Source organism: Schistocerca serialis, chromosome 5 (genome assembly GCF_023864345.2).
Source record: "Schistocerca serialis cubense isolate TAMUIC-IGC-003099 chromosome 5, iqSchSeri2.2, whole genome shotgun sequence".
Taxonomy (NCBI): Eukaryota; Metazoa; Arthropoda; class Insecta; order Orthoptera; family Acrididae; genus Schistocerca; species Schistocerca serialis.
In genome coordinates, this window is record NC_064642.1 from 238,116,796 (window position 1) to 238,130,810 (window position 14,015).

General features: G+C 41.2%; 1 protein-coding gene across 2 annotated transcripts in view; it reads right to left on the reverse strand.

The window, feature by feature from the left end:
* The window catches only part of LOC126481064 (neural proliferation differentiation and control protein 1), a 1,141,454-nt gene that overhangs the window by 713,992 nt on the left and 413,447 nt on the right, over positions 1 to 14,015 (reverse strand). The window lies entirely within an intron of this gene.

Sequence of the window (14,015 nt, forward strand, 5' to 3'; positions counted from 1 at the left end):
TACTGTCTCTAAAGATGGAAAAATGTAAGTCAGTGCAGATAAGTAGGAAAAGCAATCCTGTAATATTCGAATACAGTGCTATCGGTATGCTACTTGACATAGTCATGTCGGTTAAATATCCAGGCGCGACGTTGCAAAACTACATCTACTCGAACGAGCATGTAAGGTAGATTTCAGGGAAGGTGAATGATCGGTTTCGGTTTATTCGGATGATCCTAGGAAAACATAGCACATCTATAAAGGAGACCGTGTACATAACATTTGTACGATTCATTCTTGTGTACTGTTCGAGTTTTTGAGATCCCTCACTAAATCGGATTAAAGGATGACAACAAAGCAATTCTGAGGAGCGCCTACATTTGTTACCGAAGGTTCTCCCCAGAATCGGCGAAGGAAGGAAGAGACGACAAGAGAACGGGCAGGATGCTATGACATCTGCTAAGATATCAGGGACTTGCCTCCATGTTAGTAGACGGATCTGCAGAGTGTAAAATCTGCAAGTGAAGAAGAGAATGCAATACATCCAACACATAACTGCGGTGGCAGAATGGAACTGATATTCTGAGATGAAGAGGCAGGCACAACTGAGGAATTGGTGGCAAGTTGCATCAAGTCTATCAGAAGACCGATGACTCAGAAAAAAATGAAGTTCGATCAACATCCGCGTGTTGCATAAATGCTCCGTGAACTCAACTAGGAATCCCTGGAGGGAAGAAAACGTTCTTACCGCGAAACACTAGAGAGAAAATTTAGAGAACCGGTGTTTGGGATAGACTCTAGGATGATACTACTGCCACCAATATACATCTCACACAACGACCGCGAAAACAAGATAAGAGAAATCAGGGCTCGTACTGAAGCATACAGACAGTCGTTTTTCCCTCGCTACATTTGTGAGTGGGACAGGAAGCGGAATGTCCAGCAGTAATACCATATGGTAGCTTGCAGAGTATGTATGTAGTTGTCGAGATCGAAAAATATATTGATGGTTCCAATACAGCGACTGTTTTTTATAACTGAATACGGATATTGTTTGGATACGCCCGAAACAGAAAGAAAGCACATAGTTTCATAGTGTCCAAAACTTTTAATTAGAAAATTTCTGGCAGATTAAAACTGTGCTCCGAACCGGGACTCAAATCTCGGACCTCTGCCTTTCGCAACCCAGTGCTCTACCGACTGAGCTATTCAAGCCCGACTCACGACCCGCACTCACATCTCTTATTAAAATTACAGAGACAGTTACAACATAAATACAGTTTTTCAAAAATCCAAAGGCTGTGTTGTCGTGACTACAGCGGTAGTGACATATACCAAACATACTAGAATTAATGCACGACACTTTATCGGACATCTTCGGATTCAGGTATGGAAGGGCGAAGATATTACTGCACGACTGTGTGTAAGAAATCCCATACCTAAGGTACCTAATTCAGATCCCTAGGAGAAATCATGCAACCCATGGTAACCGGAGCGACATTACTAAATCAACACACAGAAAAGCAAGACAGTAAAAATCTAAGAAAAAATTCAATGAATAAATGTGAGATTTGGAAGAAAAGAAAATTTCATACATTACAGCAGTACATTAAGCAAGTCTGTGACATTTTTAGGAGGAGATAATTGAAATTTTGCAGTCACATTCTAATAATGATTGATGATACGCTGACCAAAAATTTGTTATCCCACTGAAAGTTAAGAACAACTGACTAATTGAAACTGAAAGAGATTCAGGTAATTGGCATCACGGATGACTATGTTAAGTATAGACATGCAATCAGAATACTTGTCAAGAATCATAAATATTTAATAACAAAGGGCCTTCGAAAAGTTTTGCACAGTCGTCTCTAATTTTTATATTTTTTTCAAGAAGAGAATGACATTTTTTGTGAACATACTTGGAACATTTAGCTATAAGTTGGTGTATAAAAGTATTTTCTTTTATTTACGGGTGAGCCATAATGGACCGTGAAGTAGATGTTGGGTTGCGACAACGGTCGGTGATGGAGTTCCTCTTGAAGAACGGCGATGATCTGCCACATCGATTCACAGGAAGTTATACGTATGTTTCCATTTACCTGGATGTAATGTATGTGGAACTTCAACTAATCGGTAGAGTAGCTGAGTAGCTCGTCAGCTGGTCTCATGAGGCTGGGTGCATCCCAAAACCAGTCCTCCCACCAAGGAAAAATCTCTGGCAGCACCTGGAATCGAACCCGAGTCCTCCACGTGGTAGTCTACAGCGCTGACAACTCAGCTAATTTTTTTTTAAGTTTGCATTATCACGTGCTTGTACACTATGTAACAAATCCATGGTTTGTTTCTCGCTAGAATTATTTTTTATCGTCTCAATACTTAAGTTCATGCTGGAGACGACATAAGACTACCTTAGAGAACTTCACTTTGATAGTGATGAAGCGGTGCAAGCAGAAGTGAGCTTGTGGCTTCCACAACAAAGCCAATTATGATACTTTACTAAAAAAGGAACAGGTGACAGGACACGTCCTGAAACATGAAAGAATCGTCAACTGGTAATAGAAGGAAGTATGGTGGGGGGATTAAAAATTGTATAGTTAGAGCAAGGGATGAACATAGTCATCATATTCTCGTTGGGAGAAATAAGTTCGCCGCCGGGGTGACTATTGAGAAATAAATATCTAGCCAAAAAAACAAAGGTGTAAAATTTTAATAACTTTAATTTAAAATGCTTTAACAGTTTTCACATAAAATATTCACGGGCACTACGTTTTGCATGCCTCGTATTATGTGAAAGTAAGAAATTTTATTCTATTAATTTAACCACTAACAAATGCTATACGCTTTAATTTTTCAAACGTTATCTGACCATGAGAATTATCAATACTAAAGACAGTACAGTTTGTATTATCTTTATCACATGTACCAAGCGAGCAATAGTCAGCGTCTAGATTCGTATTAGGGAGGACGGCGATTAAAATTACCTACCAGCCACTCAGATTTAACTTTTCAGTGGTTTCCGTAGAGCGCTTAAGGCAAATGCCGGAATGGTTCCTTTGAAAAGGACACCCCAACTTTCCGCAGACCCAGCTTGTGTTGCGTCCCTTACGACCTCGTCATCGACGGGACGTTTACGCTAATAACCCTGATCTTCCGTCCGCTCAAATATCAAGGAAAAAAACTGCCTAAACAAGTAAATGCATAAATGTCACCCTGTCTTCTGTAAACGTAAACTCCGTCCACAGGCCCTAGAAGGCCCATCTCTACTGACCGACCGCCATGTCATCCTTTGTTAACGGCGTCAATGAATGCGGTATGGAGGGGCTTGGCGCCAGCACACCGCTCTGCCGGCCCTTGTCTCTTTTTGTCCTTTGTCTGGCAGTACCGGTAATCGAACCCGTGTCCTCCACTTGGCGGTCAGTCGCGCTGACCACTCAGCTACGGAAATGGACCACTGTCTTTTGTGTCCCTCCTAAATAAGAAATGACTGGTAGAGTGTGTGCTGCATCGACAGGTCGCTGGTCAGCTTTAGCGTGGTTTTCAGACAGTTACCCACATTCTTGTTAGTGGGCTGGATACGAGTCTCTATCATAGTTACACTTTACGAAAACAGCAGGAATATCGAAAGAATAGCCCATTTTAAAACACTATTATGTAAGTGAACATCAACGAAAGTGAAACAAAGGTAATGGAAAATAGTCGGATTAGATCAAGTGATACTTAATGAAGTAGGACGTGAAAGACAAAGTAGTAGATGACTTTGGTATTTATGGAGCAAAATAGCAAATTACGGCCGAAGTAGACAGGACAGGAAGTGTAGACTGACTACAGCACGAAAAGAGGAATTTGTTAATATCTGACATGAATTTAAGTGATAAGAAGTCTTTGCTGAAGGTGCTTGTATGGAGTGTAGCTATGTACGGAAGTGAAATATGGACGATAAACAGGTTAGACATGAAGACAATAGAAGCTTTTTAAATGTGCTGCTACAGAAGAATTATGATTAAATGGGAAGATCGACAATTAATGAAGATGTGCTGAATCGCATTGGGGAAAAGGAAAACTATGGTACAACTTGACTAAAACAGGAACAGTTGATAGACACGCCCTGAAGCATTAAAAATCATCAATTGGTTATAGGAGGAAGTATGGAGGGTGAGGAGGGGGTGGAGTAAAAATGGTATAGGCAGAGCAAGGGATGAATACATTCATCAGGTTCAAACGGGTATAGAGTGCAATGGCTAAGTGGAGGTCAAGGGGTTGGCACTAGATAGGGAAGTGTGCAGAGCTGCGTCGAAGCTGTCTGTCAACTGAAGACCACGACAACACTAACACAGATAGACTGCACACTCACATATCCATCAGTAGCTTTAGTCGTCCTGTTTAGAGAAAACGCACACAAGATGGGACACATACAAGAAATGCTAACTTGTAATAACTTTGCTAATACTAAGCACAGTGTTTATAGCATACAGCATGTTCTCGTAAATCTTGAAGGGAGCCATAATTTGCGCTCATATTACTAATAGGCGGACTAGCAACGTCAAAAATTCAAAATGTTTATTCCAAAAGTCCAAAATGTCTATTCAGCTTCTCTGTTACGAATAATAAGTCACTCCATCCAAGTAAAAATAAAATTATTTGGTCATTATGCACAGGGCTGTTCGTAAGTACCTCCAGGTTCTCAGAAAAATACTGCATAAAAATACAAGACGTATGAGAAAGTGACAGATATCAGTGGACAGAGCTTCTCTGCAAGTTTTTAGCTCACTTTACAAGAGTCGAGGGGCATGAAAGGGAAGCAGTGGTTGGGAAGGGAGTGAGACAGGGTTGTAGCCTCTCCCCAATGTTATTCAATCTGTATATTGAGCAAGCAGTAGAGGAAACAAAAGAAAAACTCGGAGTAGGTATTAAAATCCATGGAGAAGAAATAAAAACTTTGAGGTTTGCCGATGACATTGTAATTCTGTCAGAGACAGCTAAGGACTTGGAAGAGCAGTTGAACGGAATGGACAGTGTCTTGAAAGGAGGATATAAGATGAACATCAACAAAAGCAAAACGAGGATAATGGAATGTAGTCGAATTAAGTCGGGTAATGCTGAGGGAATTAGATTAGGAAATGAGACACTTAAAGTAGTAAAGGAGTTTTGCTATTTGGGGAGCAAAATAACTGATGATGGTCGAAGTAGAGAAGATATAAAACGTAGACTGGCAATGGCAAGGAAAGAGTTTCTGAAGAAGAAAAATTTGTTAACATCGAGTATAGATTTAAGTGTCAGGAAGTCGTTTCTGAAAGTATTTGTATGGAGTGTAGCCATGTATGGAAGTGAAACATGGACAATAAATAGTTTGTACAGGAAGAGAATAGAAGCTTTCGCAATGTGGTACTACAGAAGAATGCTGAAGATTAGATGGGTAGATCACATAACTAATGAGGATGTATTGAATAGAATTGGGGAGAAGAGGAGTTTGTGGCACACCTTGACGAGAAGAAGGGACCGGTTGGTAGGACATGTTCTGAGGTATCAAGCGATCACAAATTTAGCATTGGAGGGCAGCGTGGAGGGTAAAAATCGTAGAGGGAGACCAAGAGATGAATACACTAAGCAGATTCAGAAGGATGTAGGTTGCAGTAGGTACTGGGAGATGAAGAAACTTGCACAGGATAGGGTAGCATGGAGAGCTGCATCAAACCAGTCTCAGGACTGAAGACCACAACAACTACATACAAGTGCTCAGTATGGGCAACGTTTGTATGCGGCAAACGTCAATACGTTCGTGCAGTTCATTGAAGTCGCCCGGAACGGCGCAACGACAGCATCCCGCGATTAAATGTATGTTGATTGTACAGATGCGAACTAATCTGGTGCGACGACATGGAGCAGAACATTTGCCTACTAGTTCTAACACCCCTGCCTCCTAGTGTTGCGCTCTGCAACTACGTCGCTGTACAAATGACGAATCGAAGCTTGAACAGATGCTCTATCCACCGATATGTCTCATTTTTCTGCATGTATTGCAGCTTTCGCGCATTCTTCTTTTGAAATCCTGAAAGTACTTATGAATTAACCTGACCTTAGGTCGTGTATATACAGGAACTGACTAAATTGTCAGCGCGTTTTTAGTCGCCTGGTAAGTGGGAAGAGTAAGATAACCAGTGGTGCAGGTTTTTACCAGCGCTCGAGTTACAGGCAAGGAGAATCGGCAGAATCGACAGTTGCCTACTCTTGCAGGCACTGACTTGGAGAGACTGTCTCCGATCTGCTTATAAATTATTGCAGGCCACGCTAACTCCTTAATGCCTGAGTAAATTTCCTGATGAAAGATAAAAATCAAAAATCGCGGTGCCTTAGAGGTTCCCGAAACACTCGGGACAATGCAGCATCTGTCAGAAGCGTTGATAGGTTCAAGCAGAATCAACACTGACTGACACTGGTGCTCTAAAACAGTTGATCTTACAATTATTAGCAGAGCATTGGAATGATGTGAATTCACGACATTTGGCACTAAGGGGATAAAAAGTAATAATTCGTAGTATTATCAACTTAAACCTGCTACATAGGACAAAGTTTTCCGACACACTCGATAGAACTATGGCACACAGTAAAGCGTCGCGACACGTGTAAGCTGAAATCCCAACACAGCGGCAACTGTCGGAAGAGAATGAGTATACAGGTGTATCTGAACGTGTTAAACGTGAAATCATACGTGGAAACTTAACAGAAAGTAGTTGGAACACGACACGGAAACTTGCCATAGGGTACTATTTTTGAACTTATAATTAATGAAATGACGTAAACACAGCACTGAGGTAGATTATCACTAACCCGTAACTCAGACGAATAGCTGTTAAACGCTGAGAACATGCTGGTTGTCCTATAGTTCTGCTAAGCGGCCAACGTCGTTTTCTTGCTAATATACGTCAACAAATGATTTGTTCAGGAGCCCTCCTCACACCCCGGTGACCTCAGTATGGCTGCTATGGAAAAAACAGCGCCTAAGGCAGTCCTGAACACCAGTACCTGTGCTACCTTGTGGTCGCCTTGTCAAGGGGGACCGAAGAAAGTAACAATGCATTGGATGGAGTAAAACGGTACTCTATGTTATCCAGCAACAGACTGTGGTACAAGAGATGTACTCTTCTTCTCTTACCGTATTTTTTAAATTGAAAGTAAACATAGTGTTTTAATTTCTTAAGGGCTATTCTGTTGTCCTCTGCTACCCGTGAAACTAATCCAGAACACGTCTGGTGGTGAAAAACTTACTTTAGCAGTTCGTTTCGCCTGTCGTGCAACTACAGTTTTGGATGATCAGTCACCAGCTAATCGGATCCAGCCACCGTTGACAACCCTAAGGTCATTTAGACCTTTTGCGTTCAGTTCAAAACTATTAATCTTGCACGCTACTTATCTTTTTTTTCAGATCTGATGATGGCTGCAAAGCCTAAACTGCAAACTGTTTAAACAAATTAAAATGTGACCAAGACTTTGTATCGAAAGTATCCTGACATTTGCAGTACTGTAGCCGTGTATTTCCATTACATTGCCTTATAGAGGGTGAAGGAAAACAACATGATGATAATTAAATCCTGTTCTCTTTTTCTCCATTGTTTTAGGTCAGCGGATCAACAAATGTGAAATGTTACAATAAAAGTTCAGTCATGCCCTCTGTAAATCAGAAAAAACGTAAAACTTGTGACCTTTAGAGTTGATCATTAAGAATATTGTACCCGACTATATTACTGCACTGCTGTTCCTATAGCGCAGCTTATTACCTTTACAAATTAATACCGTTCGTTTAGCGTAGATGCTTTAATAGTCAAGCTTTACCCAGCAAACATCATAGAAAATGCGCGTGTAACGTAACCAACCATGGACAGAAATTTAAAGTTTGCCTAGCTTTGATTGTTCAGCTGAAAATACTATATTCAGCTAGTTTAATTCCTAACTATGCTCTTTAGCATAACAACTATTAGCAGGGGCAAATTAGTTTAAATGCAAACACTTCTACGCGCTCGTCGTTGACAGGCTGTAGTTTTATGGGCGTAGCTCCACTACAGAGAATTTCCTGTCCTGTGGTTACCTAGAAAATTTTGTTCGGTTCGGCTTCCCCTAGCCTGCTCTGACCTTATTAACAGCCGGCCGCGGTGGTCTCGCGGTTCTAGGCGCGCAGTCCGGAACCGCGCGACTGCTACGGTCGCAGGTTCGAATCCTGCCTCGGGCATGGATGTGTGTGATGTACTTAGGTTAGTTAGGTTTAAGTAGTTCTAAGTTCTAGGGGACTGATGACCACAGCTGTTAAGTCCCATAGTGCTCAGAGCCATTTGAACCATTTTTGAACCTTATTAACAGGCTGATTATCTCCACATACGAGAAAATCCTTTGGTAGTGAACCCTGAATGTAAATAAACTTAACATATAGTGCACAAAAAGACGTAGAAATACTCTGGTATTTAATTTGTAGTGACACGGTAAATCCTAGACGTCAATACACACATACTACATGCAGTCATACATAACGTATTTTTTCCTTCCATCTAACAAATTTTAAATAAGTTAAATACACTGGTGTGCAAATCATAAGAGCGAAAGTACTTTTCGCATGATATGCCCTGCCATGTATCACAGTTCGATGAATTTTGGACCTCACACAGAAATAACTGCTATAGTATAGTACAGAAGGAAACTAAAACAAATACGCAATTAGACGAACAGTACTGGCACTTTTATTCAAATACATTAATTACACAGCAGTCACCGCGATTTATGGTGGTATCCCGGATATTATAAACGGCGGGACATGGTTCTTAATAGGATGTGTGACCGCCACGGACGGCAAAGGCAAGAAAAGCGTTTCTGAAGAAGAGAAATTTGCTAACATCGAATATAGATTTAAATGTTATGACATATTTTCTGAAGATATTCGTGTGGAGTGTAGCCATGATTGGAAGTGAAATAAGGGCGATAAGCAGTTTAGATAAGAATGGAATGGAAGTTTTTGAAATCTACATCTACATGTGGTACTACAGGAAAATGCTGAAGATTGGATGGGTAGATCGCGTAACTAATGAGAAGGTATTGAATATAATTTGGTAGAAACGAAATCTGTGGCACAGCCTGACTAAAAGAAGGAATCGGTTGATATGAGAAATTCTGAGACAGCAAGGGATCACCAATTTAGTACTGCAGGGAAGGTGGAGGATAAAAATCGTAGAGGGAGACCAAGAGATGAATACACTACGCAGATTCAGAAGGATGTAGGTTGCAGTAGTTACTCGGAAATGAAGAGAGAAGTGTGTGTGTGTGGGGTGGGGGGAAGGGGTGCGGTAAGAATCGTAGAGAGACACGAAGAGTTGAGTACAGTAAACAGATTCAGAAGGATGCATGTTGCAGAGATGAAGAGGGTTGCACAGGATATAATATCTGTATCAAGCCTGTCTTCGCTTGAAGACCACAACAATAACAACAACAACAACAACAGCCCAGATTAAATAACAATCTTGCGTGTCAAAAATAATTTGCTCTTTTCTACGAATATGCGACGGTTTTCGAGTATGTTGTCAGGCAGGAACCTAATAGCACAGCAATGGTATTTACGTCAAAGTGTATTTCAAGTACCAATATGAAGCAAGACCACAACTCAGATTTTTTTACGAAGCGAAATAAATGAAGAAGCACAATGTCATTCGCTACATGCTTTTGACTGTTGATTAACCGTCTTCGCTTCCCGTGATTCATCGCGCCATTACCAACATCTACACGTCATTAAGAAAACCGCCGACATCGTAAGTGCATTTCTACTTATTATGAAGAGACAGTATAACGAGCTCGCTTTCCTTTATTCGATAACCCATCACAATAAATCGCTATTAACTATAGCACTTAAAGTCGTATAAAGTCTCTCACGAAAATATTTTAGCCACTGCACTAACATAGATTTCATTAGCTGCACAGTACATTTTACTACAGTGTTGCTTATGCATCATCAAAAATATGGACCGCGTGCATGTGCGTATGCGTGTAGTATTTTTATTAGTAGTACTACCACTATTATTTGCACGTGATTATGTTTTTTATGTCGTTATGCTTTGTGGCAGAAAGATATATCACGGATATTGCCTTCGTCAGCCTTCCATTTATCATGTTAATAAGAATCACGTTGATTTCTGTTTTAGAACTCCGATTTCAAAATTCTACAAGCAAGTAAAAGTAAGATTGAAGAACTGTATGTGCATGCAGCAGTTTCGTTGTAACACGGTACTGAATAATTCGATGCACTCATGGCCACGTCTCAACATTTGACTAAGCAGTATAAGTGATTAGCTAATACCTATGACCGCGTTACAAATTACTCTGTTGGCGACAAATCACTGGAAACAAAAACTACCGTAAAGTAGCTAGGAGTAACGATTAAATAGCTGATGGTAACGGTGCGCACGACCTAAAGTTGTAACAGTGTAAAACAAATTGTAGGAAAAACAAGTCCAGGTTGATATTCACTGAGAGAATCGCAGGATACTGTAATTCATCCATCTAAGAAGTGGTTCACGAAACACTTGCTCGGCCGATTCTTGAGTGCATATCTTCAGTCTGAGACCTTAACCAAGTAAGATTAGTAGAAGAGACAGAGAAGATCCAATGGATTGCGGCACGTTTCGTCACGGGATCACTTAGTCAACTTGAGAACGTTACGGAGATGATCAACAAACATCAGTGGCAGACAACTCAAGAGAGGCGATGTAGGTGACGGAGAGGTTTAAGCACGAATTTCGAGAGTAAACGCAGGCAAAGTATTACTCCTTCCCGCAGACGTCTCACTAAATGAGCACAACGCGAAAATCAAAGATATTACAGCTAATGCAGAGGTTTACCAGCAACGTCATTCTTTCAATGCGCCAATCGCGAAAGAAAGCGGGGTCGGGAAAAGATAGTGCTTTCAGAAGTACCCTCCACAATACACCGTAAGCTGGCTTTCGGAATGTAGATATAGATGTGGAGAGCAAATGCAGTCAGAATCACTCCACTTCGTCAACTGATGTGTCTCCCTGATGCAATACTGTAAATGGCCCACCAAATGTCTAAAACCGATTGTTTGGTTACTGATCATTCCAAATAGTGATTTTGCCAGATGTTTCTTAATAAATGCATCTGTTAGTCATTTGATCTCCATTTAATGACAGAAGTGCTGACGGCTGCCAGGGCACGTAGGTCTTACCCATAATTCCACGGGCAGCTGCAGGGAGAGAAACGTCAGCCCACTAGCTGCTTGCTCACCTTCCGTAATGAAGACAGACGAGACTCACCAACAAGCCGTAGTGGGTGCGGCCCGCTAGTGCGCGGAAGCTGCATTAGCTGCGACTGTGGACCCGGGGCTATGCGGCGAGAGAGGTGTTTTATGCTCGATTTCACAGCAGCGCCTGCCTTTATGTGGAATTCTGGAAGGCGCATTCATATTGTCGCTCGCTGCGGGCTCTGAAAGGTGCTAGTAAATAGCTTCCATTCTCGCTCACCACAGCGCACTTTTTCCCGCCCCTCTAGAGAATAGGGAGCATAAACACTGAAGGAGACATTATGCTGGATAATCCGTCTTCTTTATGGCAAAAGATGAGGCCGCAAGTTGCCACCTGTTTGTTCATCTACATCTGCATCTATACTCTGCAAACCCCTGTGAAGTGCATGGCATAAGGTACGTCCCCTTGTTTCAATTATAAGAACTTTCTCTCGTTCCATTCACGTATGGATCACGGCAAAAATGACTGTTTAAATACCTCTGTGAGTGCTGCAGTTAGTCTGATCTCGTCTTCGCGATCTCTATGGAAGCCATAAGCAGAGAGTTGTAACATATTCTTAGATTCATTACTTGATGCAATTTCAACATTTTGTAGATGGGAAACGAACAAGCCTTTTATTTCGCGAAGAGTTTATTGCAAAATTGTCACAGTTTCAGACATGTATTTTGGCAACTAATTTCGAACCGAATGGTTCATTCTCAAGCCAGACCTGCTGAGGCTGCGTTGGGAGTGCTTGATCTTAATGACAGTCATCTAAAATTAGCAATACATGCATTACACAGTGACGGTGGATAAATGTCGCAATATACTTACACATATGCTCACTATACATGTCAGAATCAGAGCATATTTTGTGTATGCTGTTGTGGTCTTCTGTCCGATGACTGGTTTGATGCAGCTGTCCTTGCTTCCCTATCCTTTGCAAGCCTCTTCATCTCCAATAACTACTGCAACCTACGCCCTTCTGAATCTGATTACCGTGTTCATCTCTTGGCTTCCCTCTACAATTTTTACCCTCCACAGTTACCTCCAGTACTGCCGCCCGGAGTGGTCGTGCGGTTCTAGGCGCTACAGTCTGGAACCGAGCGACCGCTACGGTCGCAGGTTCGAATCCTGCCTCGGGCATGGATGTGTGTGATGTCCTTAGGTTAGTTAGGTTTAACTAGTTCTAAGTTCTAGGCGACTGATGACCTCAGAAGTTAATTCGCATAGTGCTCAGAGCCATTTGAACCATTTGAACCATTTGAACCTCCAGTACTGAACTGGTGATCCCCTAGTGTCTCAGAATTCATCCTACCAAGCAATCCTTCTTCTAGTCAGGCTGTGCCAAAGATCTCTTTTCTCCTCAATTCTATTCAGTTCCTCCTCATTAGTTACATGATCTATCCGTCTAAACTTCAGCATTTTTTTCTAGAATTACATTTCAAAACCTTCTGTTCTCTTCTTGTCTAAACTGTTTAAGATCCATGTTTCACTTCCATACATGGCTTCTCCTTACAAATACTTTCATAAAATACCACCTAACACTTAAATCTATTCTCGATATTAAAAAATTTCTTTTCTTCAGGAACGGTTTGCCATTGACAGTTCACATTTTATATCTTCTCTACTACAGCCATCATGAGTTGCACTGCTGCCCAAATTAAAAAAAAATCATCAACTACTTCAACAACTTCTCGATTTCTCCTCTAATTTCCTCAGCAGCACCTGATTTAATTCGACCACATTCCATTATTCTTGTTTTGGTTTTGTTGATGTTCATCTTATATCCTCCTTTTAAGACACTTTTAAACTGCTCTTCCAAGTCCTTTGTTGCCTCTGACAGAATTACAATGTCATCGGCAAACCTCAAAATCTTTATTCCTCGTCCCTGAGCTTTAATTCTTACTCCAAATTTTCTTTTGTTTCCTTTACTGCTTGCTCAATGCACAGATTGAATATTTCTCACTCCCTTCTCAACCACTGCTTCCCCTTCACGGCCTCCGACTCTTGCAGCTGCCGTCAGGTTACCGTAGAAGTCGTAAATAACCTTTCGCTCCAAGCGTTTTACCCCTATTACCTTCAGTATTTCAACGAGAGTATTTCAGTCAATTATGAGCTTATGTATAGTGACATTTATCTAATGTCACTGTGTGATGCATGTATCGCCAATTTTAGACAGCTGTCATTAAAATTAGGCGCTTTCATTGCAGCCTCCGTACGTCTAGCTTGAGAATGAACCAGTCGGTTCGAAACTAGTCGCCAAAATATATGTACTGCGACTGTGACAGATCTGTAATAGTTTTCATTTAATGTTCGTTCTAGAGATTTTCTAATTATCTTTTCACGGAATAATTTTCGCCTTTCTGTAAGTGTCTCCCAGTTCAGTTCTTTCAGCATCTTCGTGACACGTTGCCATGGTTCGAACAAACCTATGACCATTCGTACTGCCTGTCTTTGTGTTAGTTCAATACCCCTCTTATTCCTATTTGGTGTGGATTCGATACACTTGAGCAATATTCTTCGACGGGTCGCACGAGTGTTTTGTATGTAGCTTCCTTTGTAAAATGTTCGCATTAGCCAAGTATTCTACCGATGAATCGCAGTCCGTCACCTGCTTTACGTACGTCTGAGACTATTTGATCGTTCCATTTCACATTCCCATGGTTTGTTACATAAAGACGTCTGTAAGAGTTGACCGATTGCAGTTGCGACTCGCTGATATAATAGTCATGCATACCCCTTTTTTTCGTTTTATGGGGTGTACAA